Source organism: Triticum dicoccoides, chromosome 7B (genome assembly GCF_002162155.2).
Source record: "Triticum dicoccoides isolate Atlit2015 ecotype Zavitan chromosome 7B, WEW_v2.0, whole genome shotgun sequence".
NCBI classification, from domain to species: Eukaryota; Viridiplantae; Streptophyta; class Magnoliopsida; order Poales; family Poaceae; genus Triticum; species Triticum dicoccoides.
Genome location: NC_041393.1, coordinates 246,520,126 through 246,543,921, shown reverse-complemented (window position 1 = coordinate 246,543,921; position 23,796 = coordinate 246,520,126).

Below are 23,796 nucleotides of genomic sequence, written 5' to 3'. Positions count from 1 at the left end.
CTGGGTTTGCTTCAATTCCTCTACCGGATACAATGAAGCCCAGGAGCTTTCCGGCTGGTACACCGAAAACGCATTTTTCCGGGTTCAGCTTAATGTCATATGCTCGGAGGTTGTCGAATGTGAGCCTCAAGTCATCTACTAGAGTTTTGACGTGTTTGGTCTTGACGACCACGTCGTCTACGTATGCCTCTACTGTTTTGCCGATCTGGGTAGCCAGACATGTCTGAATCATGCGCTGATATGTTGCGCCGGCGTTTTTGAGTCCAAAGGGCATCGTGTTGAAGCAGAATGGTCCGTATGGGGAAATGAATGCCGTTGCGGCTTGGTCTGCCTCCGCCATCTTGATTTGATGGTAGCCGGAGTATGCGTCGAGGCAACACAATGAATCATGTCCTGCGGTAGCATCGATGATTTGATCGATGCGGGGAAGGGAGAAAGGGTCCTTTGGACAAGCCTTGTTAAGGTCTTTGAAATCGACACACAGGCGCCAGGACTTGTCCTTTTTTGGTACCATTACCAGGTTCGCTAGCCAGTCCGGATGTTTAATGTCTCTGATGAATCAGGCTTCCAATAGTTTGGCTAGCTCCTCTCCCATTGCCTGTCTTTTGGGTTAGGAAAATCGCCGAAGAGCCTGTTTGACTGGCTTGAATCCTTTTAGGATGTTTAGGCTGTGTTCTGCCAATCTGCGTGGGATTCCTGGCATATCTGAAGGGTGCCAGGCAAAGATGTCCCAATTTTCCCGAAGGAATTCTCGTAGTGCGGCATCTACATCAGGGTTTAACTGTGCCCCAATGGAGGCCGTCTTTGTGGGGTCCGTTGGATGGACCTGGAATTTGACTATTTAGTCCGCTGGTTTAAAAGAGGTGGACTTGGATCTCTTATCGAGTATCACATCGTCCCTGTTCACCGTAGAGCGCAGCGCAGTGAGTTCCTCCGCCGCTAGGGCTTCGGATAGTGCCTCTAGGGCTAATGCGACTGTCTTGTTTTCGGCGCGGAGTGCTATGTCTGGATTACTGGCAAGGGTGATGGTTCCATTGGGCCCGGGCATTTTAAGCTTCATGTACCCGTAATGGGGTATGGCTTGGAAAATTGTAAATGCCTCTCGTCCTAATAAAGCGTGATATCCGCTGCTGAACGGGGCCACTTGGAACGTGACCTCCTCGGACCTGTAATTTTCCGGCGAGCCGAACACCACATCAAGTGTTATTTTTCCTGTGCAGCATGCTTCCCGGCTAGGGATTATTCCTCTAAAGGTTGTGCTGCTTCGCTCAATGCGGCTCCAGTATATTTCCATTTTTCGAAGGGTTTCCTCGTAGATGAGGTTTAATCCGCTGCCGCCATCCATGAGTACCTTGGTAAGACGAAAGTCGTCCACTATTGGACTGAGGACCAATGCGGCTGGTGCTCGGGTTGTTCGGAATTTAGGTTCATCGCTGGTGTTGAAGGTGATAGCCATGTCACTCCATGGATTTGTTGTTTCTACTTGGTAGACTTCGGCGAGGCTGCGGATTGTTCGTTTCCGCATATTATTTGATGCGAAAGTCTCGAAGACTGTTAATACTGTACTGGTACTGTTGGGGTGGGTCTCCGGGGCTAGAAGCTCTTCGCCACTTTTGGCCACCTGCCGCAGTATCCAACATGCTCGAAGGCTATGAGTTGGAGTGGCGCCCTCTGTACTATGAATTTTACAGGGTCCGCTGAGCCATCCCTCCAGTACGGTTCCGTGCCCTTTATGGGGTTTTTGCTTTCTGGTTTTTGTCCTGGGTGCCTGAGCATGATGCACCCTTTTGTTTTGGACTAGGGTTGTGTTCGGAGCCGGATTGTCCCAAAACTTAGTTTCGGTTATCCGAACACTCTCCATCGCACAGTACTTTCGTGGACGCCAGGTCGGTGAAGTGTGAAATTTCACGATGACTTACGGCGTTCAAGATTCCCTTGTCCGTGCAATTGTTGCAGAAAATCGAAATTGCGTTTTCCTCACGGCAGTCCTTTATCCTGTCCATAACTAGGAGGAATCTGGCCCAGTAATGATGTACTGTTTCAGCGGGCTCTTGCCGGATTTGAGATAGATCACATATGTTTGGGTGGGTGGGTGGACTTGAGTCCGGAACCCTGCTCAACTTGGGGCTCAAGGGCCGAAAAGTTTCCGAATTTGGAAGCTTGGATTGCTGGACATTGTCCAACGAATCTGGTTCGCTGCCTGACTTTAGGTTCAGTACTTGATCGACGTCCCTCCTTCTGCGGGAATCCGGCATGGAGGGATCAAGAGTCCGAACATAACTGGTCTTTAATACAGAAGAAGAGTTGCCGTGTTGTTCCTCTACCACCACAACGTGGTGGGTAACCTGGGGGAGTTAATCTCTCTCAGATCGGTTTTAAGCCCAATCTGATCGTAGTCTGTAGAGACCCCCAAGGCGGCGATGCGATCCAAGAGCTCGTTTACAGAGGAGAGCTCAATCGGATCCAGCTGTTCGGTGAATTCCGAGCCGACGCGAAGATCGCTTTTGATGACCCGAGAGGTCATCGTCGAAGCGGCGGCCGAACAGGCGGTTATAAGAAAACCACCTAGCCGGATAGTTTGGCCGGCGGCCAAAGCTCCTTAGGCAATGGTACCGTCTGTAAAGACGGGAAGAGGCATCCTTCCTGATCGTGACAGCATAGAGGAACTCTCAATGAAAGCACCAATGTCGGTGTCAAAACCGGTGGATCTCGGGTAGGGGGTCCCGAACTGTGCGTCTAGGCGGATGGTAACAGGAGACAAGGGACACGATGTTTTTACCCAGGTTCGGGCCTTCTCGATGGAGGTAAAACCCTACTCCTGCTTGATTGATATTGATGATATGGGTAGTACAAGAGTGGATCTACCACGAGATCAAGGAGGCTAAACCCTAGAAACTAGCCTATGGTATGATTGTTGTTGTGATTGTTGTCCTACGGACTAAAACCCTCCGGTTTATATAGACACCGGAGAGGGCTAGGGTTACACAGAGTCGGTTACAATGGTAGGAGATCTACATATCCGTATTGCGAAGCTTGCCTTCCACGCCAAGGAAAGTCCCATCCGGACACGGGACGAAGTCTTCAATCTTGTATCTTCATAGTCTTGGAGTCCGGCCGATGATGATAGTTCGGCCATCCGGAGACCCCCTAGTCCAGGACTCCCTCAATAGGTAATATCGGTAAGCGTCAAGAAATGTCTATGAATTATTCACTTGCTATTGAACCATTTGATGTTTGGGGATTTGATTACATGGGGCATTTTCCTTCCTCTAACGGGTATACACATATTCTGGTTGCTATTGATTATGTTACTAAATGGGTAGAAGCTATTCCAACCAGTAGTGATGATCACAACACCTCTATTAAAATAATTAAGGAAGTTATTTTCCCAAGGTTTGGAGTCCCTAGATATTTAATGACTGATGGTGGTTCACACATTATTCATGGTTCTTTCCGTAAAATGCTTGCCAAGTATGATGTTAACCATAGAATTGCATCACCTTATCATCCTCAGTCTAGTGGTCAAGTTGAACTTAGCAATAGAGAAATAAAATTAATTTTGCAAAAGACTGTTAATAGGTCCAGGAAGAATTGGTCTAAGAAATTAGATGATGCACTTTGGGCTTATATTAGCTCATAAAAATCCTATGGGTATGTCTCCCTATAAAATGGTTTATGGAATAGCTTGTCATTTGCCTCTTGAGTTAGAACATAAAGCTTATTGGGCCATCAAAGAGCTCAACTATGATTTCAAACTTGCTGGTGAAAAGAGGTTATTTGATATTAGCTCATTAGATGAATGGAGAACCCAAGCTTATGAAAGTGCAAAATTATTCAAAGAAAAAGTTAAAAGATGGCATGACAAAAGAATCCAAAAGCATGAGTTTATAGTCGGAGAATATGTTCTTTTGTACAACTCTTGTTTCAGATTCTTTGCAGGAAAACTCCTCTCAAAATGGGAAGGCCGCTGTGTTATCGAGGAGGTTTATCGGTCTGGAGGCATCAAAATAAATAATTCTGAAGGTACTAACCCGAAGGCTGTCAATGGGCAACGAAAAAAGCATTATATCTCAGGTACGCCCATTAATGTTGAAAGTAATATTATCCAAACTTTGACACTGGAAGAACACATAAAAGAGTCCTTCCGGAACACTCCAGAATCGTGAAAATAAGGAGGTACATGATACGGTAAGTAAACTGACTTCGAAAAATCCGCAAAAATATTTTTTATCAGTTTTGAAATATTTGAAAAGTTAGGAAAGAAATAAACTTCCAGGAAGGCGTCCCTTCGTGGGTACAAGACACTAGGGTGCTCCAGGCAAGCCTGGCGTGCCCAGGTGGGTTGTGCCCACCTGGGACACCTTCCGGACTCCATTTTTCTATAGTATGCTTGTCCTCCGAGATAAAAAAATCTATATTACTTCCCGAACCTGTTGATCACCGTATCGTGAAGAAATCCTATATTCTCTTTTCTTGCTGTTTTCCTGTTAGATCTGAATATATGTCTTGTCAAGACTCTGAGGGTGAGAGCTATGTTGCTGATTTCATCGCAAACCCCAAATCCTATGGGGATGAGAGGCACTATAGTTGGACCTCCGAAGAAGATGAAGATGAATGGGTTTCTCCCCGGTTAAAAAATGAGAGCATGGAGGCGTTATGCAAGAAGATAATAAAACTCGAGATAGATAATAACGAGTTTAGGATAGATAATTTTATTCTGCAACAGTAATTGGAGGAAGCAAAGGGCAAGCCCTCCACTTTTTTACCACCACCACTGCTGTGGATATCCGAGCACAAGACCTCTACTTCATCACCACCATCATCTTCTTCAACACCAAAAGAGAATTGAGTATCGGGTATGGGCACTCCCCTTGGCTTCCGCCAAGCTTGGGGGAGGTGCCCCGGTATCGTATCATCCCACTATCTTTTTGCCTTTACTTATTTTATTTTGTTCTCTTGCTTTAGATGAATAAAGTTTAGTCGACCCTTTCTTCTTTGAGAGTTTTCTTAGTGATCTATCCTTGCAATCGTGTGCAAGATATAAATGAAGTTTAGTTTGAGTTTTATTTTCTTTACTTTCATGTTGCAAATAAAATAAAAGGAAGAAAAAGAGAAAGGAAATAAATAAAAGAAAGGAAATAAATCAAAAAGACCATATACTAATCCTATGGTAGGTGATGACACCACATAAGGAAAAGTATGAGTAGAAAATTTTATTAGAGATTGACAAACATAGCATTAGTCAATGATGCAACTCATTAAAGAATTAATAAGGGAAGAGAAGATTCACATATCAATATACTATTCTAGAAATATTTTTGTGATTGTGATCCCTCATCAAAATATTATATGCCAAAATTGTTGACGTTGGACAAGGAAGACAACTTAATGGTTTATGTTTGTTTATATTCACATAGAAGTCATATTGTCATAGATCCTTTAAACTGTAGTGCTTGCCCCATATCTTTGCTAGCAAAAAATTCCGCACTAAGTAGAGATACTACTTGTGCATCCAAAAACCCTTAAACCCAAATCTTTTTTTCAAGAGCCCACCATACCTACCAATGGATTGGGCAAGATCCCTCAAGTAAGTTGTCATCGGTGCAAAAAGGCAATAAAAATTGCTTCTAAAAGTGTGAGATCATTTAGTGTAAGAGAAAATTGAGTGTCGCACGAACTTGTGATGGTGAATAATAAAAGTGACAGACTGCATAATAAAGGTTGCTATCACAAGGGGCAATGTAACGTGACGTTCTTTTGCACCAAGGGGTTGAGGATACAAACAAATAAGCGCATGGAAACCTCTGCTTCCCTCTGCGAAGGACCTATCTTTTACTTTTCATGTATTTACTTTTATGCAAAGAGTCAAAGTTTTCCTTCTATCCCTTTTTAAGTTTTCTCCTTTGGCAAGCATCTTGTGGAGAGGAAAGATCTAGGCACATATGTCCAGTTGAATATAGATAGCTAAAGTTATTATTGTTGACATCACCCTTGAGGTGAATATGTTGGGAGGCAAAACAATAAGCCCCTATCTTTCTATGTGTCTAGTTGAAACGTTTTGCTCGTGTGTACGAGGTGAGTGTTAGAAATCATAGAAGACTATATGATGGTTGCGTATGTGGACTTGCCTAAAGGCTCCGATACGCAACCCTTCTTGAAAAGCTGATGAATTGTAGTTACAAAATTGACTGAGAACATAGTTTGTTAGTTTTTAATAGAGTTTTTGCTTTATACTTCAAATGTGTGATGAATTGTCACTTATTCATGAGAAGTCTATGGTAAAAGTTCTATGATAAAAAGTCTTATGTTTAATTTTGTTGATGTTATAATAATCAACATGATGCTTCTATGTCCGTATTTTGTTTTTATCGTCACCTCTCTCTCTAAGCATGTGGACATGTTTTTCGATTTGGGTTTTCGCTTGAGGGCAAGCGAGGTCTAAGCTTGGGGGAGTTGATACGTCCATTTTGCATCATGTTTTCTTTCTGTTATTTATGATGTTTTTATCCATAATAATGCCATTTCATGTAATTTTAATGCCTTTTCTCTCATAATATGCAAGGTATACACAAAGAGGGAGAATTCCGGCAGCTGGAAATCTGGACCTGGAAAAGCTACGCCAGGCTACCTATTCTGCACAACTCCAAGCAAGATGAAACTTCAGAGATTTTTGATGGAATATTTAAGGAATATTGGAGCAAATAACTACCAGAGGGGGCCCACCAGGTGGCACAATCCACCTGGGCGCGCCAGGGAGCCCAGGCGCTACCTAGTGGGTTGTGTCCACCCAGGCCCACCTTCGGTGCTCGTCTTCTTGTATATAAGTCATTTTGACCTAGAAAAAAAATGAAGAGAAGACTATCGGGACGGAGCACCGCCGTCTCAAGGCGTAACTTGGGCAGGAGCACTTTTGCCCTCCGGCGGAGCGATTCCGCTGGGGGCACTTCCCTCCTGGAGGGGGAAATCATCGTCATCATCGTCACCAACAACTCTCCCATCTTGGGGAGAGCAATATCCATCAACATCTTCAAAAGCACCATCTCATCTACAAACCTAGTTCATCTCTTGTGTTCAATCTTGTTACCGCAACTATAGATTGGTGCTTGTGGGTGACTAGTAGTGGTGATTACATCTTGTAGTTGATTCTTATATGGTTTATTTGGTGGAAGATTATATGTTCAGATCCAATATGATATTTAATACCCCTCTGATCTTGAGCATGATTATTATTTGTGAGTAGTTACTTTTGTTCTTGAGGTCACGGGAGAAATCATGTTGCAAGTAATCATGTGAATTTGATATGTGTTCGATATTTTTATAGTATGTATATTGTGATTCCCTTAGTGGTGTCATGTGAACATCGACTACATGACACGTCACCATATTTGGGCCTAAGGGAATGCATTGTGGAGTAGCTATTAGATGATGGGTTGCGAGATTGACAGAAGCTTAAACCCCAGTTTATGCGCTATTCCGTAAGGGACCGATTGGATCCAAAAGTTTAATGATATGGTTAGAATTTATTCTTAATACTTTTCTCGTAGTTGCAGATGCTTGCGGAGGGTTAATCATAACTAGGAGGTTTGTTCAAGTAAGAACAACACCTAAGCACCGGTCCACCCACATATCAAATTATCAAAGTACTGAAGACGAATTAAACCAACATGATGAAAGTGACTAGATGAAATTCCCATGCACCCTCAAGAACGCTTTGCTTATCATAATAGACCGTTTTGGCCTGTCCTTTTCCTCAAAAGGATTGGGCTACCTTGCTGCACTTTTTTTACTACTATCATTACTTGCTCGTTACCAATTATCTTGCTATCAAACTACTCAATACTTACAATTTCAGCACTTGCGGATATTACCTTACTGAAAACTACTTATCATTTCCTTCTGCTCCTCGTTGGGTTTGACACTCTTACTTATCGAAAAGAGCTACAATTGTCCCCCTATACTTGTGGGTCAGCACTTACAACCAATGTCTTATTTTGATTCGGCGGTATTGTTGGATGAAACGGCCTGGACCAACCTTACATGGCCATGTTCATGAGACCGGTTCCACCGACATACATGCGACCAGTTTTGCATAAAGGTTGCTGGCGGGTGTCTGTTTCTCCAACTTTAGTTGAATCTAATTTGACTCTAGTCGGTCCTTGTTGAAGGTTAAAATAACAAACTTGATAAACCACCATTGTGGTTTTGATGCATAGGTAAGAACGGTTCTTGCTAGAAGACCATAGCAGCCACGCAAAACTTGCAACAACAAAGTAGAGGACATCTAACTTGTTTTTGCAGGCCATGTTGTGATGTGATATGGTCAAGACATGATGTTATATACGTTATTGTATGAGATGATCATGTTCTGTAGAAGTTATCGGCAACTGGCAGCAGCCTTATGGTTGTCGCTTTATTTTATGAAATGCAATCACCTTTACTTTATCACTATGCGTTAGCGATACTTGTAGAAGCAATAGTTGGCAAGACGACCATGCTGCTACGATAGAGATCAAGGTGTCAAGCCGGTGACGATGGAGATCATGACGGTGCTTTGGAGACGGAGATCAAAGGCACAAGATGATGATGGCCATATCATGTCACATATTTTGATTGCATGTGATGTTTATCTTTTATGCATCTTAATTTGCTTAGTACGATGGTAGCATTATAATATGATCCCTCACTAAAATTTCAAGGTATAAGTGTTCTCCCTGAGTATGCAATGTTGCGACAGTTCGTCGTGCCGAGACACCATGTGATGATCAGGTGTGATAAGCTCTATGTTCACATACAATGGGTGCAAGACAGTTTTGCACATGCGGCATACTCAGGTTAAACTGAGCCTAGCATGTACAGGCATGGCCTCGAAACACTTGAGACCGAAAGGTCGAACGTGAATCATATAGTAGACATGCTCAACATAGATATGTTCACCATTGAAAACTACTCCATCTCACGTGATGATCGGACATGGTTTAGTTGACATGGATCACGTGATCATTTAGATGACTCGAGGCATGTCTATCTAAGTGGGAGTTCTTAAGTAATATGATTAATTGAACTTAATTTATCATGAACTTACTCCCGATAGTATTTGCATATCTATGTTGTAGATCATTAGCTCGCGTATAGCTCCCCTATTTTATTTTATTTTTGATATGTTGCTAGAGAAAACTAAGTTGAAAGATGATAGTAGCAATGATGCGGACTGGGTCCATAATCTAAGGATTATCCTCATTGCTGCTATCGGTGGGAACGACACCTATGGGATCACTGGAATCCCTACTATGGTCGGCGGGTGCGGGGTTGTGGAAAGAGCAGGTCTAAGAGCCAGCACAAAGATCGTTTACCCAGGTTCGGGCCGCGAGGATGCGTAATACCCTAGTCCTGCGTTGGTGTATATTGGAGTGTTCTTGAGCTAGCTATGGTGTGTGACTTGCTCAAAAGAGCCGAATCCCCCTCCAATACGCCTCGGGCCTCCTTTTATAGGAAAAAGGGGATGCTATAGTGGCACACAGGAGGTGGAATGTGTATTGTATCTGAGATTATCGCCCGTAATTACGGGACAAAACGCATTAAATGCGCCCCTTAGGTGTCCCCTTGCTTTATTGGGGACAGGAACGAGGCCCGTCCTGTCCGTCGCCGCCTCGCCTTGCTCCAACACGCGTCCTGGCCAGTGATGCGCGCGGTGCCATGTAGGCTGGCAGGCTGTTGAGATGGTGTGGTGGCAGCGTCTTCACGAAGATCTGCATGCCACCACACAGGTGCTTGCTGAGTTGGCCTAGAGGCCGCACATCGCCACGCAGGTGCTCGCCTGGCTGGCTGGGCTGGCAGCTGCATGGGAACAGCGGTGGAGTCTTGGCGGGTGCGGGCCAGACCGCGGTCCCGCTGATGTCCTCGGCAAGGGTCTTGCCGGGGCCCCGACAAGGGTCTTGCCGTGGCATCGCGGTCGTCCCCGGCAAGGATCTTGCCGGAGGTCTCGTGGATTTCCTCGGTGAGGATCTTGCCGAGGGTCGTCGTCTTCTGGTCCTCATCTGATATTGCATGCTTATGATCTTCACAAAGATCTGCATGCCACCATGGAGGTGCCTCCCGAGCCTTGGTTCCAATGCGGTTGATGACGTTGGAACCCTTGGGCTCAAGGGTGGAGCGCTCTGCTGGCGTTGGGCAAGTTGCCCCGGCAAGGCCCTTGCCGAGGCTGTGGAGGCTGTCCCGGCAAGAGTCTTGCTGGGGGAGTCCACCTCGCCCTCTTGATCTTTGTGGTTCTGGTCTTGTTGTTGCCTTGATTGTCTTGTGGCTTTCGGCTTCCCTCCTCTACCCTTCTAAGTGTGGCCGTGGGCGCGGCTCTGACTGCTCGTGCACAAGTAAAGGGGTACAAAGGAGATGCCCTACTTTTGTACACCGACAAGAGCCCTCGGGCCTGGGCCACACATAGGCGCGACGCGTTGTTGGGCTAGGCCCAGAACGGTGCGTGGGCAGGCGGGGAGGATTTTTACCGCGGTAACTTCTTCGTCTGTTGCGCTTCCCCACGACCCACGTTGAACGCGTGACTTGGGGATCGTGCGTGGGGTGACCGAAGCATGCCTGCGTCATCTTGTGGTGAATAGTAAAGAGGCGGCTCACGTGTCTCTTGAAGACCGCGGGGCTGCTGCTCATTTACTTTCCCCGCCTTGGAACTGTCGTTCCACGTTTCTCACCATGCCCACCCCTTGCGCCACGTACACCGCATGCACAGCGCGGGGTAGGTGAGATACGCATGGAATATGGGAAGGCGAGCGTGGGCCGATACCCATGCGCCTTCGATTGGGCGAGGAGGGCGGTCGATGGCCTCACCTGCTGCCACTTTAATGAGCCGGATTCGAGTGGGCTGTATGGGGGCGTAGAGCCAGTCCTTCGGCATCCCTTTCCCAACTATAAAAAAGGGACTCGGGGGCAGGACGAAAAGCATCTCCTTGCGTCTCCCTCTTGTCTCCATCCTCACCCACGGTCATGGCAAGGGGGCGTGGCCGAGGCCGTTCTTCTGTGGAGGCGACCAGGTCCTCCTCCCACTAGAGAGCTGCGGCGGTCAAGGAAGATCTCAATGCCTAGGGTGGAGGCAACGCTCGAGGCGGGGCTGCTGGACGGGGCCACGGTCGGTGAGGCGATCGAGGCAGAGGTGGGCGTGGAAAGGGAATGCCTGCGCCATCTCTGTCTCTGTCGCCATCTCCTCCTGCTTCGCTGAGTGATCATGTCGGGGACTTGGCGCTCGAGTTCATCTTGCAGCTGCACGGGCCGCCGCGCCATAGCCTTCGTCTTCCCCAGGCGTTCGTGAGCGTGCTGGAGGTCGACCAGCCACCGCGGCTGAGGCTTCACATGAAGGGGTGTTGCCATGGCGACATGTGGGTGAACACAAGGTTCCCCGCCCCTCAAGTGATGCTCCTTCGCCGGGGCTGGAAAACCTTTGCACGCTCCCATTGCTTAATGGATGGGCACGTCCTCTGCTTCAAGCTAGAGGAGAGTGATTTGCTCTCCGTCAAGGTTTTCGGGCGTTCAGGACACAGGCTAGGGTGCTGTGCGGAGAGCTCGACTGATGGCGAAAGCTCCTCTTCAGGCGAGAGTGACGAGGAGGACAATGACAGCGACGACGAGGGTAGCGGGTGGGAGGATGACGGGTCCGACTAGGCGTCGGGCATACCGTTCCTGGGCGACGCCGGCAGCACCATCATCTGCATCGCCAGCTCCTTGAACTTCTCGGGGTCGCCTCCTTGGGCGGCTGGCGTGGGAAGGCCGGAGAAGATGAGGAAGGCGGGTGGCGGGCCGTCAAGTCGGAGTACGATCGCACCGACGCCTTCATAGCGTATTGGCGGCCCGCTGCCTCATCTTCCAGCTCTTCTCCTGGCACCATCATCACCAGCCCTCTCATGGGCGGCCACCGATATGTTCTCTTGGCACCTTCTGCTGCTCGTACCTCGCCTAGGCGCTCCTTTTGCCCTCCTGCTATCTTGTTCCGTTTCCTGAGGAGAGGGACAAGAAAGGGATTACGGGCATCTTATCTCTTTTTAGTTTGTAAGCCTACGGGTCATAGTTAAATTTAGAACTTGTAATCCCCTTGTTCATGCTTACATTCCGTACAAACTGTACTTGTATGGGACGTATTAATGAAAAAGGGTGCTTGCCGGGTTCTTTGTGTGTGAGCGAAGCCCATACCAAGGAAAGCATCCTTGTTATTTTTAATATAAACATTATCGCCTGGCAATAGGCCTTGCCGCCCCCATACTTCATTCGATCATACTCACACTTTCGGCGGAGGCAGGGGCGAAGTAGGGTTAGGTCCTTTGTTTGCTTCCTTATCACCGCGACTACAACCACATTCCTACCCAGGGATTGGGTGCAGGAAAGGGGGGGGGCACGGTGGCCTAGGAATAAAACGAGGTTTCATGCATCCCAATTCCATATGGAAATGCATAATAGGGGATAAAAGACTTATCTGAATCTGCAGCCCCTGGCAACCTTGGCTTGTCGTGGTTGGACCCTTGTGTCTTCAGCCCCCGGCAACCTTGGCTTGCCGGGTCTAGAGCGCCGGCTCCTTCTCTTTCTTCCAAATAGCTCAGCAGAAATGTCCATGTACCCTGCAAACCAAAGAGGACGGAAAGGAACAAAGAGACGCACACTCGATCTCTATGCTAGGGGTTAGTCGCCGCTAAGCACTATCAACCCTAACCGAGGGAGAGACTCAACCTAGCATGCATGCTATAACTTAGGGCGCCAGTGCTTCATTTATTTATGCTCAGGGTCTGCGCCTGGCTTTGTACAGAGGGTTACATGCCTTGCCGGCAAGGCTTGTACAAAAGGTGGTCTGCTGGGGAGCCCGACAGCCGCGCCTTATGGGTAAAACTTGCGAAGATGCTCGATGTTCCAGGAGTTGCTCACTGGAATAGCATCTTCGGTCTCCAACCGGACTGCGCCGGGCCTGGTGACTCGTATTACCTGATAAGTGCCTTCCCACTTTGGCGTCAACTTGTTGGAATTCCTGGCCGATTGAACGCGCCGAAGAACAAGGTCGCCTTCCTCAAAGCTTCGGGCATAAACCTTGCGGCTATGGTAGAGGCGCAAGGCTTGCTGGTAGCACGCTGCTCTCACAGCCGCCCGAAGACGATCTTCCTCGAGGAGCGTTGCGTCATCTTGCCGCAATCGCTCTTGCTCAAGATTGTCATAAGCGAGCACTCAAGGTGACCCGTATGTGAGTTCCATGGGGAGAACTGCCTCTACCCCGTATACCAGGGCAAAGGGTGTCTGGCCAGTGGCTCGATTTGGCGTCGTCCTGATTGACCAAAGAACCGCCGGCAATTCATCAATCCAGCGTCTTCCGCTTTTGTGCAGCATGTCGAAAGTCTTTGTCCTTAGGCCTCACAGTACTTCAGCATTTGCCCTCTTCGCCTGGCCGTTGCTCCATGGGTGTGCCATGGAAGCGAAACAGACCTTGCTGCCAAGGTCTTCGATGTATTGCATGAAGGTGCGGCTTGTGAACTGCGTGCCGTTGTCGGTGATGACTCTATTTGGAACACCAAAACGACAGACTAGACCCTTGAAGAATTTGACGGTTGACTGCGTTGTCACCTTCCTCACTGCTTCCACCTCCGGCCACTTTGTGAACTTGTCGATTGCAACGTACAAGTACTCAAAGCCTCCGACAGCATGGGGGAAAGGGCCCAGTATGTCGAGCCCCTAGACCGAGAATGGCTAGGAGAGAGGGATTGGTTGAAGGGCTTGAGCTGGCTGATGAAACTTCTTCGAATGGAACTGACATGCTTCACACTTGGTTACTAGTGCCATTGCATCCTGGACGGCAGTGGGCCCGAAGAAACCTTGCCAGAAGGCCTTGCCAACAAGGGCCCTCGACCCTATGTGGGAGCCACATATGCCTCCATGTATCTCTGTCAACAGCTCCAGTCCTTCCTCCCAGGGGATGCACTTTAATTTCACGTTGTTTGGTCTTTTTCTGTACAGAACGTTGTCAATGAACTGGTACATGGCGGACCAACGGGCTACTTTCTCCGCTTCTTCTTGTTCCTCAGGAAGCTCCCCTGTTTGGAGGAATCGGAGGGTATGTTGTGCCCATGCTGGAGCCTGGGGATCGACGGCAAGAACTAAAGGCATTTCCTCTGCCATGCGAGCGGCTGTCTCTACGGCCAGGGCTTGACGCCCCGTCGGAGTCAGTTGCCCCGTGGCAGGCTCAGTGTCCACGGCAGCATCTTCACTAGTGGCTCCTGGGAGCTCGGTGGTAAAGTACTTGTCGGGGCCTGATTTTCTTTGCTCGTTTTGCTCTTTCGATAGTTCAACGGATGGTTGAGTTAACCGAAGCACAAAGGTACCTGGTTCCACAAGTAGTTTGAGGGCAGCGCGCTTCGACAGGTAGTCGGCGATGTCATTCTCCACTCGGGGGACATGCTCCGCCTGTATGCCGTCAAAACGCTCCTCCAGCTTTCTCACCTCATCCACGTAAGCTTCCATCAACGGACTTTGATTATCCTTGTTGACCTGTCTGACGACAAGCCGTGAATCACCCCTGATGATGAGCTTCTTGACCCCGAGGTCTGCCGCGATCCTGAGACCAGCAAGCAATCCCTAGTATTCAGCAGTGTTGTTCGTCAACATCTCCCTGGGAAAGTGCATCTGGATTACATACATGAGGTGCTCTCCAGTGTGTACGATGAGTAGCACACCGGCACCGGCGCCTTGCAGCGAGAAAGCCCCGTCAAAGTACATAATCCAGTTGCGGCTTGTTTCCTTGCTGGGGAGAGTGATCTCCTGGATCTCTTCGTCGGGTGTCGAGGTCCACTCTGCAATGAACTCTGCCAAGACCCAGCTCTGGATCGTCGAAGTACTTTCAAACTTCAAACCAAAGCTCGACAACTCCAAGGCCCATTCCACAATCCTCCCGGTTGCGTCCGGATTATGCAGTATCCGTTGCAATGGGAGGCGGGTGACGACGGTGATCTCGTGCGCTTGGAAGTAATGATGCAACTTCCTCGAGGCCATAAGGAGGCTGAAGAGCAGTTTATGCACACTGGAGTACCTTGACCTAGCCCCCTGCAAGAGGGAGGTGACAAAGTAAACCAGGTGCTGCATCATCTTCTTCTTCTGCGCCACTTCACTTGGTTGCGCAGGCCCTGTCCCGCCGGTGTCAGACCCTGCCGGGGGCCTTGCCTTGCCGGGACTAGGCCAGTCGGGGGGAGTCCTGGCTCACCATCCGCTAGTCCTGTCGTTGCCACTGCCCCTTCGTCAACCTCCCTCTGTGCCACTAGCACGGCGCTGACCACTTGATTCGTTGCCGCTAGATACAGCAGCAGCGGCTCTCGTGGTTTAGGCGCGACCAGTATCAGCATGGAAGAGAGGTATTTCTTCAAATCCTGAAGTGCCGCTTTGGCCTATGGGGTCCACTCCATCGGGCCCGCCTTTTTCAAAATTTTGAAAAAGGGAAGAGCATGCTCAGTAGACTTGGAGATGAATCTGCTCATGGCGGCAACGCAGCCAGTGAGCCGACGCACATCCTTGATCCGCCTAGGCACCTCAATCTGCTCGATGGCCTTGATCTTGTCAGGATTCACCTCAATCCCATGCTGCGACACAAAGAACCCAAGAAGCTTGCCGGACGGAACGCTGAAGACACACTTCTCATGGTTCAGCTTGAGGTTGATCTTGCGCAAATTTGTAAACATCTCTTCCAAATCTTGCACAAGTGTTGCCTTGTCCTTGGTTTTGACCACTATGTAATCCATATAGGATTCCATATTTCTATGTAGCTGGGGCTCAAAACCAATTTAGACTGCTCTTGCAAAGGTTGAGCCAGCATTCTTCAATCCGAAATGCATCCGTAAAAAGCAATACGTACCACACGGGGTGATGAATGGTGTCTTCTCTTCATCTTCTCTCGTCACGAAAATCTGGTGATATCCTGAGCAGGCGTCAAGGAATGATAACAGGTCACACCCAGCCACGGAGTCAATAATCTGGTCGATGCGCGACAATGGGAAAGGGTCTTTTGGACATGACGTATTGATGTCTGTGTAGTCAATACATAGCCTCCACTTCCCATTTGCCTTGCGCACCACCACCGGATTGTCCAACCACGTCGGATGGAGCACCCCTCTCACCAAACCTGCCACTTCCAACTTCCTGATCTCTTCTGTGATGAACTCTTGCCTTTCCAAAGCTTGCTTCCCGACCTTCTCCTTGACAGGCCGCGCATGAGGATAGACAGGAAGATGGTGCTCAATCACTTCCCTGGGAACACCGGGGATGTCGGATGCTTTCCATGCAAACACATCGACATTCGCCCGCAGGAAAGTGATGAGTGCACCTTCCTATTTGCTATTGAGGGTGGAGCTTATGGTGAAAGCCCCTCCCGTGCCATCCTCCTTGACAGACACCTTCTTGGTCTCTAGTGGTGCAGCTCTGGATTTCTTGCTCTTGCCGGTGGAGCTCTCTGGCACGTCCTCGACGGGAGCACAACACTCCAGAGAGGTGCGCTTGCCGGAGTGGGTGCGAGAGGTCTTGCTGGTCTTCTTCCCTCCCGGGGCTTCAGCGGCAGGAGCAAGTGCCTTGACGCCAGTTGCTGCAACTGCTTCCCAGTAGAGTTGGTTAGCGCATATCAGCGCATCCTTCTTGTCGGAGGGGACGGTGATGACGGTCATCGGTCCAGGCATCTTCAACGTGTTGTAGGCGTAATGTGACACCGCCATGAACTTGGCTAGTGCCGGGCGGCCGAGGATCCCGTTGTAGGGCAAGGGGATCTCAACTACATCGAAGACAATCCACTCCGTCCTGTAATTCAGCTCTCCTGCAAACGTCACGGGTAGCGTGACCTTACCCTTCGGCTACCTTCTTCCCGGGTTGACCCCTTGAAACGTGCCCGTCTCTTAGAGGTCTAGATCAGGAATCTGCAGCCTTTTGACCACAACAGGCGAGATCAAGTTCAGATCGGCCCCGCTGTCAACTAGCATCTTCGTCACCTTGAGGTTGCGTATCGTTGGCGAAACCAACAACAGCAGGCACCCGACCACAGTTGTGCAGTTAGGGTGGTCCTTGGTGTCAAAGATGATAGGCGTGCTAGACCACTTCAGTGGCTTCTGTGCGTCGAATGATGGCTCCGCCGCTGTGATCTCACACGCCCACTGCTTGAGTTGGCGGTGAGAGGTGTGCAGCGAGGCTCCACCATCGACGCACATGGCCTGTGTAGCTTTTTGAAACTCATGGTCGCCGGACTCGTCGTCCTCATTATGATCATCATCTTCCTGCTTCTTGTCGCGGCCCCGGGCGGGCCTCTCTTGCTGATTATCCTTGCCATGATGGCCTCCTTGGCTGCCATGCTTCTTGCCCGATCCTTCGACACCGTCCTGACCTTTCTCCTTGTCCCGCCTCTCATACTCAGCTTTTTGCTTCTCAGCAAGCAGCTCAACTTGTCGGCAGTTCTGGAGGTCGTGGCCCTTGGTGCCGTGGATCTTGCAATACTGCTTGTCAGAGCTTCCTGGCTTGTCGGTAGCCGCCAAGGCCCGACGACAATTTCCTTGCTGGGGCCGCTTGCCTTGGCCTTCTTGGCAGCGCCGGCGTCGTCGGATCCCTCGACGGCAAGCACGGTTTTGCCCTTGCGCTTTCTATTGCGGTGCCGTCCCTTCTTTGTCGGGGCAGCGGTGTCCTCATCGATGGAGTCGGTTTCCGCACCGGCGTCCTCGCTGAGGTACTTCCTTCCCTCTTCAGCTCGGGCGCACCTATCGCTAGAACATAAAGTTCGGCCACATATTTGACCTTGTTCATCGCGAGCTCTTCACGCATCTTGCAGTTGTGCACATTCTGATGGAATGCGCTGATCACTGCGGCGGGGTGAACGTCTAGGATGTTGTACTACACCCGGCTGAATCTCTGTATGTACTTGCACAGGTTTTCACCTTCCTTTTGGGGGATGATATGCAAATCACTTAGCTGGCCATGAGCTTGATGGCCTCCAGTGAAGGCGCCAACGAACTCATGACACAAATCCGACCAAGAAGAAATGGAATCCGCCGGCAAGTGCATCAACCATGACATGACATTGGGCTTAAGTGCCAATGGGAAATAATTGGCAAGCACCTTGTCGTTGCAGGCTCCAGCAACTTGCATCGCAATGGTGTAGATGCTGAGGAACTCTGATGGGTGAGTTTTGCCGTTGTACTTCTCACCAACGTCGGGCTTGAACGTGCGGTGGGAGGGCCACAGGAACTACCGCAGCTCATGGGTAAAGGCTAGGCAACCCACCTCGTTGGGCAGTCCGCCGTTGCCTCCCGGTGCCGGGTGGTCCATAGTGGGCCCTGCCCGCCTGTCTGACTGGTGGCGCGCATCACGCCGGCGTTTGATGGTGGTTCGAGCGTCTTCAAGGGCTTGCTCCCGAAGAACTTGGCGCTGATCATGGTGGGTCCGAGGATCGGACGATGCTATGGAAATGTTATCACAAGCGACATCACGACGGGCCGACAACCACGGTAACTGGCGTGGGGAAGGACAGTGCACCGTGGCTGCATCACCTCCGGCCCTTCCACCATTGGCATGCGGTGGCTCGACGGAGCGTCGGCCTACAAGCCCCACCAGGCGCGGCTCATCTTTGTTGGCGATGCCAACGAGGCTCCGGACGGTGGCTCTCCACTCGTCCAGCTTCTCCGCAGAAGGAGGAAAGTCGAGGAGCAGCTGCGCGTGCCAAAGCTTCTGCTGGCGTGGGCGGCTGCGAAAATTACGTGGACCGTGACGCGCTATGACTTCTAACCATGTTAGAAGGAGCTCTATCACGGCCCTGCGGCTGTCTGCCATTTTCGCTAGCACCTTGGCGTGCATGCTGGCCTCCTTTGTCCTGCGAAAGATGCGCAGGGCTCTTCCCACGGCGGCGTCCAGGGTCACCAACGTGGTGACGCTGCTCATCGCACACAACTTGGGAAGAGCACGCCGTGGGCACCGGCGTAGGTGTCTTGGAGGTCACCGCGCCGCCGGTAGGTGGCACGGCGACGCCCTTGGAGGGCCCCACACCGCCTGCAGGGGGCCCAGCTCCGTCTTTGGATTTGGCGGCGTGCGGCCCATCGCCTTGCGCACAAACGACGCCACTTGCCAGGCTTTGTTTGCTAGAGCGATGTGGGTGTTTGCGGGCCGCGCCCCGGGTTCTGTCCGGGACCGCCCCGCTACTTGCCCGTGCTGGTACGGGCCGTCTGGCTCCGGATCAACCGATCACCATCGTCATCTTCCTCTCTTGGGAGCCATGGCAACGGAGAACTGCTATACTAGATGCTAGACCGGATTTTCACGACTGCGCCCTCTACCTGGCGCGCCAAAGATGTCGGTGGGCGCGGGCTTGTGGAAAGAGCGGGTCTAAGAGCCAGCACAAAGATTGTTTACCCTGGTTCGGGTCGCGAGGATCCGTAATACCCTAGTCCTGCTTTGGTGTATATTGGAGTGTTCTTGAGCTAGCTATGGTGCGTGACTTGCTCAAAAGAGCCGAATCCCCCTCTAGTACGCCTCGGGCCTCCTTTTATAGGAAAAAGGGGGTGCCACAATAGCACATAGGAGGTGGAAAGTGTACAGTAGCTGAGCTTATCACCCGTCATTACGGGACAAAACACATTAAATGCGCCCCTTAGGTGTCCCCTTGCTTTATTGGGGGCGGGAACGAGGCCCGTCCCGTCCGTCGTTGCCTCGCCTTGCTCCGACATGCGTCTTGGCCAGTGATGCGCGCGGTGCCATGTAGGCTGGCAGGCTGCTGAGCTGGTGTGGTGGCAACATCTTCACGAAGATCTGCATGCCACCACGCAGGTGCTTGCTGAGTCGGCCTAGAGGCCGCACATCGCCACGCAGGTGCTCGCCTGGCTGGCTAGGATGGCAGCTGCATGGGCCTGATCGCGGTCCCGCTGATGTCCTCGGCAAGGGTCTTGCCGAGGCCCCAGCAAGGGTCTTGCCATGGCACCGCGGTCGTCCCCGGCAAGGATCTTTTCGGAGGTCTCGTCGATTTCCTCGGTGAGGATCTTGCCGAGGGTCGTCGTCTTCTGGTCCTCATCTGATCTTGCATGCTTATGATCTTCACGAAGATATGCATGCCACCATGGAGGTGCCTCCCGAGCCTTGGTTCCAATGTGGTTGATGCCATTGGAACCCTTGGGCTCAAGGGTGGTGTGCTCTGCTGGCGTTGGGCAAGTTGCCCCGGCAAGGCCCTTGCCGGGGCTGTGGAGGTTGTCCCGGCAAGAGTCTTGCCAAGGGATTCCACCTCGCCCTCTTGCTCTTTGTGCTTCTTGTCTTGGCGTTGCCTTGATTTTCTTGTGGCTTTCGGCTTCCCTCTTGTTCCCTGCTAAGTGTGGCCGTGGGCGCGGCTCTGACTACCCGTGCACAAGTAAAGGGGTACAAAGGAGAGCCCCTACTTTTGTACACCGATAGCAGCACGGAAGAATTATGTCCTTGATGCATTGCTAGGTGACAGACCTATTGCAGGAGCAGATGCACACATTGTGAACGTTTGGCAAGCTCGGTATGATGACTACTTGATAGTTTAGTTCACCATGCTTTACGGCATAGAACCGGGACTTCAAAAATGTTTTGAACAGCATGGAGCATATGAGATGTTCCAAGAGCTGAAAATGATATTTCAGACTCATGCCCGCGTTAACAGATATTAGACCTCTGACAAGTACTTTGCCTACAAGATGGAGGAGAATAGCTCAGCTAGTGAGCATGTGCTCAGAATGTCTGGGTACTACAATCGGTTGAATGAAGTGGGATTTAATCTTCCAGATAAGATAGTGATTTAGAGAGTTCTCTAGTCACTATCACCAAGTTACTGGAACTTCGTGATGAACTATAATATGCAAGGGATGACGAAAACGATTCCCAAGCTCTTAACGATGCTGAAATTGGCGAAGGTAGAAATTAGCGAAGGTAGAAATCAAGAAAAAGCATCAAAAGTTGATGGTTGACAAGACCACTAGTTTCATGTAAAAGGGCAAGGGAAAGAAAGGGAACTTCAAGAGGAATGGCAAACAAGTTGCCACTCCCGTGAAGAAGCCCAAAGCTAGACCCAAGCCTGAAACTGAGTGCTTCTACTGCAAAGGAAATGGTCATTGGAAGCGGAAATACCCTGAATACTTGGCGGATAAGAAGGATGGCAAAGTGAACAAAGTTATATTTGATATACATGTTATTGATGTGTACTTTAATAGTGTTCATAGTAGCCCCTGGGTATTTGATACCGGTTTAGTTGCTAAGATTAGTAACTCGAAACAGGAGTTGCAGAATGAACAGAGACTAGTTAAGGGCAAGGTGATGATGTGTGTTGGAAGTGATTCCAAGATTGATAAGATCACCATCGCACACTCCCTCTACCTTCGGGATTAGCGTTGATCCTAAATAAATGTTATTTGGTGTTCGTGTTGTGCATGAATATGATTGGATCATGTTTATTGCAATACGGTTATTCATTTAAGTCAGAGAATAATAGTTATTCTGTTTACATGAATAAAACCTTCAATGGTCATACACCCAATGTGAATGGTTTGTTGAATCTCGATCATGGTTATACACATATTCATAATATTGATGCCAAAAGATGCAAAGTTGATAATGATAGTGCAACATATTTGTAGCACTACCGTTTAGGTCATATTGGTGTAAAGTGCATGAAGAAGCTCCATGCAGGTGGACTTTTAGAATCACTTGATTATGAATCATTTGATGCTTGCGAACCATGCCTCATGGGAAAGATGACTAAGACTCCGTTCTCCGAAACAATGGAGCGAGCCACTGACTTATTGGAGATAATACATGCCGATGTATGCGGTCCGATGAGTGTTGAGGCTCGCAACGGGTATCATTATTTTCTAACCTTCACACATGATTTGAGAAGATATGGGTATATCTACTTAACGAAACACAAATCTGAAACATTTGAAAAGTTCAAAGAATTTCAGAGTGAAGTGGAGAATCATCATAACAAGAAAATAAAGTTTCTATGATCTGATCGCGGAGGCGAATATTTGAGTCATGAGTTTGGCCTTCAGTTAAAACAATGTGGAATAGTTTCACAACTCACGCCACCTGGAACACCACAGCATAATTGTGTGTCCGAACGTTGTAACCGTACTTTATTGGATATGGTGCGATCTATGATGTCTCTTACTTATTTACCACTATCGTTTTGGGGTTATGCATTAGAGACAGTTGCATTCACGTTAAATAGGGCACCATCTAAATCCGTTGAGACGACACCGTATGAACTATGGTTTGGCAAGAAACCAAAGATGTTGTTTCTTAAATTTGGGGTTGCGATGCTTATGTGAAAAGGTTTTAAACTGATAAGCTCGAACATAAATCGGAGAAGTGCGTCTTCATAGGATACCCAAAAGAAACTGTTGGGTACACCTTCTATCACAGATCCGAAGGCAAGAAGTGAATGGGAGGAAAGTAGAACTTGATGAGGTAATTGTACCTTCTCTCGAATTGGAAAGTAGCTCATCACAGAAATCAGTTCAAGTGATGCATATACCAACTAGAGAGGAAGCTAATGATAATGATCATGAAACTTCAGATCAAGTTACTACCGAACCTCATAGGTCAAACAGCGTATGTTCCGCACCAGAGTGGTACGGTAATCCTGTTTTGGAAGTCATGTTACTAGACCATGAGGAACCTACAAACTATGAGGAAGCGATGATGAGCCCAGATTCCAATAAATGGCCTGAGGCCATGAAATCTGAGATAGGAACCATGTATGAGAACAAATTGTGGACTTTGGTGGACTTTCCCGATGATCGGCAAGCTATTGAGAATAAATGGATCTTCAAGAGGAAGATAGACGCTGATGATAGTGTTACTATCTACAAAGCTCGACTTGTCGCAAAAAATGTTTTCGACAAGTTCAAGGTGTTGACTCGATGAGATTTTCTCACTCATAGCGATTCTTAAGTCTGTCCAAATCATGTTAGAAATTTACGCATTTTATGAAATCTAGCAAATGGATGTCAAAATTGCATTCCTTAATGGATATCTTAAAGAAGAGTTGTATATGATGCAACCAGAAGGTTTTGTCGATCCTAAAGGTGCTAACAAAGTGTGCAAGCTCTAGCGATCCATTTATGGACTGGTGCAAGCATCTCAGAGTTGGAATATACGCTTCGATGAGGTGATCAAAGCATATGGTTTTATACATACTTTCAGAGAAGCCTGCATTTATAAGAAAGTGAGTGGGAGCACTTGTCGGCGTTCTGGGAACAGGGGTCCCCAGACTTGCCTGCCTGCGGACTGCAGCGTGGCTCAAAGGAGGCCCAGCACAGCCCATCTTCATCAGCACAAGATCAAGACCCTCGCGAGGGGCCAAGCCTCGCGGGGAGGATGACAAGGAGCTTCCTCAGGCACGGCCTCGTCAGGCTGGCTCACAAGGAGGCGGAGAGTTCAAGGCGGGGTACCTCGCGAGGTGCCCATGACGCAATCCATGACGACCAAGGGCGCCAGTCAGGCGCCAGCCCGCGCAGTGTCCTCCTTTCCTATTTGGTGCAAAGGGAGCAAGCGCAGGCGAGAGCATCAAGCAAAGGCATCCGTTTCGGTGCAACGAGACCAAGACCAGCCCAACGGCCGGAAGGAAGTCATTGTGGAGCCCAAGCAGGCATCACCTCCAGAGCCTTTGACAGGCGAGGACCAACTTTAGTCAGGATAAGTGTACCCGCTGTTCCCCTTCGAAATGGCCAATTGTTGGCGCCCTTCCCGCTCAATATATGGGAAGAGGCCCAGGGCCTTTGCCTATAAATAGGACTAGCCACCCCA